Source organism: Stigmatopora nigra, chromosome 1 (genome assembly GCF_051989575.1).
Source record: "Stigmatopora nigra isolate UIUO_SnigA chromosome 1, RoL_Snig_1.1, whole genome shotgun sequence".
NCBI classification, from domain to species: Eukaryota; Metazoa; Chordata; class Actinopteri; order Syngnathiformes; family Syngnathidae; genus Stigmatopora; species Stigmatopora nigra.
The window spans coordinates 22,106,580-22,110,636 of record NC_135508.1 but is presented as its reverse complement, the minus strand read 5'-3'; positions in this window follow the sequence as shown (position 1 = coordinate 22,110,636).

Here is a 4,057-nt window from a genome sequence, read left to right as displayed (position 1 = left end):
AACCTTACGGTCTCTGGGGATGAAATTGTCACATGCCTGTCTGAGTGGATATGCCTCGGATTCCATTGTCGAGCAAAGACTTGAAGGCGAACGCTTAAAAATGCTCCAGCACCTCAGCTAATGCCCCGTGAAATAACTAAACAAGGGACGGATGAGCAGATGACGAGTTTTTGCAAAGGATTTTCGTTAAAAGTAGTGTTTTTGTTTTTTTCTCCCTAAAATCCCTTCAATTTATCTGCCCAACTTCGCCTTCCGGGGCCACCAGGCCCGTTTTGCACCGTTGCGTCGTATTTCTGCCCGGAAGCCGTGTTAGCTGCTCAAGTGAAGGCTCGGGGAAGGAACTGCTGTTGGCTAGTCATAATTGCTTTTTTGTTTTAGTGTAAAACCGTTCAGTGATTTTTCTCCTTCGAGTAAATCGTTTTTGTTCTTCTCTGGGTGGCGAGGAGGAGATCAAAGGGCAAACTGGTAGGCGGATGTATTGTCAATGTTTGTGGCAAGAATGCTAATGATTTTGAAAAGGCAACAGACAGTAGCGTGGCGTAGCATTCAATCCCTACTGAGTTGCGTATTCATCGTATTTTCTTTGTAATCCGATAAAATCTGATGTCTGCATTTTCCGGACTATAAGTCACGCTCAGTCTCAGTCTGCCGACGGTCCCCACCTTGTGTACCTCCTCTGTGTGGCTCCAGTGTTTAACTAGGTCTACAATGTCTTGTGTGTCTTCTATCTGTCTTTCTACTGCAACCAAGAAATTTCCCGAATATGGAATGAAATAAAGTTTCTAATCTAACCTAAATAAGACTCAATAAAAACCTAGTTAGTACTTGCAAGTACAACGAGTAAGGGCGTTTTGGAGGGTAGGAAGAAAATACAGATCACTGCAAATCTCCGGGAATTCCTCAACTTATCCTCACGCAATTTCTCCAGAAATTGCATTTTCTAATCACTGTCAGTGTGAGCTTGACTGAGCGTGGTGCTCAAGTTTACCAAACCGTTTTTTTTAATCATTTCTTAGGGTCTTATTAAATAATTCTTTCTCCTCACACAATTTCAGAGCGTTTCCCCAACGCTATGTCCTATCACCGTCACCCCCGTGGGTTTCCACTGATAGGCATGCAGGAAAATAACCATTCCTCACTCCTGCGGTGTTGTCAATTTTGATGAACAAGATGGAACCGCATACTTAAGAACCTCACCTATTCATTACATCAGTTCCCACTGGGCATGAATGCATCAAAACAAGCAAACAGCCGAAACTGGAATTGACAGATGACGGATGCGTGCTTCCTCGCCGTCAAATTGCATGATTTTGTGTGCCATTTCATTACGCCAGCATTGCACAAAAAACAAAAAAGACACATAAACACAAAACCTAGGTGGAATGCTATCATATAGTACAAAATAATGACACTGATCCTAAGATTTCCCTCCTCATTATTATCCAAGTGACAGAAGAAATGATGATGATGCAGAGCCTTGTCATTTGTGTAAAGAGCAAAACAAAAACAGGCACCAGTGCTTGAAAGGGTGTGTTGACAAAGGAGCGCTGTTCTTGTTCTTTCGCCACTCAGCAGCTTCTAACGTCTCATCCTGGATGTGACGAGCGAAACTATTTTTAGTGCGCGAGACAAGTTAAATCTCATTAGATAATTCTCTGTGCGCATGAGGGAAATCCATTTGTCTTTCTTGATGCTGTAATAGAGGGAAAACATGTACGTCCTGTTCTGACTCGTCCTGACTGGTCCACACCTGTCACAGCATTGTGTACATTAGCTAGGCTAAAAGGAGAAAGAAAATTAAGAATTCAGTAGGGCTGAAAGAAGTCGGTCATGTAACGGGGGTTGTGATGTTGCTTGTGAACATGCTCCAGCGCGAGCTTTCGTTCGGATTGGCGCCAGGCCGCCGACCATAACATGATTCAAAGGGTCGAGTTGTTGCTTTAATTTGTTTTATAACACAATGCAGGAATGCCTTGGAGCTAACATTGTTGGATTCAATGAATATTTTGGAGCTGGTTTTCTCTCTTATTACCCAAAACATGTATTTCTTTGTTTATTATTTATCTTGTACTTTATAAGAATTGTGGAGCTGAGGTCATGAATAACTGTTTTACACTCCTGCAATCGCTGTTGACTTTCCCAATTGTCGTGTTATCCTTGCTGTTTTGTTTCCTGTGTTGCAGAGTCCAGGTGTGTGAAGTGGTGGGCGGAGTCTGCTGTGTACAGGTGCGCATACTCCATACTCTCGTTCGGGGTCGCAAAACCGAGGCTTTCCAAAAAATTCATTCATTCATTTAATTCCGAACCACTTATCCTCACAAGGGTCGCGAAAAATGCTGGAGCCTATCCCAGCTAATTATGGGCATCAGGCATGGGGCACTTTGAATCGGTGGCCAGCCAATCACAGGGCATAAGGAGACAAAAAGACATTCACACATAACTAGGGGCAATTTAGAGTCTTCGAACCTGCTGGCATGCATGTGTTTGGGATATGGGAGGAACCCCAAATATCCAGAGAAAAGCCACAGAAACCTTTGGAGAAGATGCAAACTCCACACAGTGAGGACCCACCTGGAATCGAACCCTTAACCTCAGAACTGTGATTTTTATGCATTAAACACTCGTTCACCTGGCCGACCATTCCAACAAACAATGAACCGCCATTTTGGATGTCTTGCCTTGGTTTGCCCTTATTTTTTGGTCGCTTTGATTAACCCATTGAGTTTTCACTTCCCACTGCCTCTCAGCACTAGTAGCAAAAGTCCACTTCCGCTTATGAGTTTCAACGTGGATTTTCAGATTTCTATGAACTTAAAAAAAATACTAAATTGCTAGTAGTGAATTAGCGATAAGTGATAATCGAGGGATTACTGTATTTCAGTATTTCATACAGACCCCAAACTCTCCCTTTAAGTTGAACTATAAAATCCAAATGATATCATATCTACTTCAGACTGAAGTACATTGAGACTCCCATTCCTTTAACATTTTAAACACTAATTGCAAAAAAAAAAAAAAAAAAAAACGAAAAGAGGCAACATCCTGTTCCCCACAAAGCTGTCACCCAGTTCTCTTTCGCTTTACCTCCCAGCTACCCAGGAATAAATGAAGAAATGACAGGCCTATTATGCCAAGACACAGCTGCCAACTGTTCGGGAGACACCAGGCAGAACAACGGGAGACGTTGTGCATAATTAATACCCCCTCGGTTGTTTTAAGCGCTTGCCCTTTGCATATTTTAAAGAAATATCCAGCGAATATGTTATGTATAGGACAAAGAAGACGATAGGACAAAAGGAATCAGCGTTGAAGGAAGTGATGGGAACTTCCTGCCGTTTACTTACAAGCCTTTCCCAGAGTGCTCAGGTGCTGGGGGACCAATTTGCCCATCAAAATTATTCATTTCAAGTGCCCCCCCCCCCTCCCATACACAGATTGTCTGTAGTAATATGCCAAAGACAGCCGAGAGGGACTTGTCTTACTCGTTTATGGTGGTTGTATTGTACTTGTCATGCTAATACATGTTAAAAACATTTATGTACTGTCGCGTGGGTTTTGTTAGCTTTATAATCAAGCACTTCGTTTAAGTGAAAGGACTGAGAAACGGATCTTTAGCTGGGTTTCTGAAATTTAGCATGAAAAAAATGGCAGATTTTTTTCCCCCAGACAGGTCGACATTTAAATATATCAATGGAGGATATTTTTAAAATTTCTGTACGTTTATATAATGATCACATGATCACTTTTCTTTCACCGGTGACACATTTTCAATCAAATCTAACGCAAAATTTTCTTTTTCGTTAAACAACGTTGAATGAAAGCGCGCTTAATTACTTAGATGAAATATGGCTGATATTTTGTAAAAAAAAAAAACTGGAATGGAATGGAACGGAGCCCACTGGGGATTTAACCTTCGATCTCAGAACAGCGAGGCTGAAGTCATAACCAGTTGACCACCATGTTGCCCAATGCCCACTTTTTATTTCTTTACCGTGATGACGTATCTTTCTAGCTTATAGTAACCACAAAAATAAGCGTTACGACAATGGCGAAATGG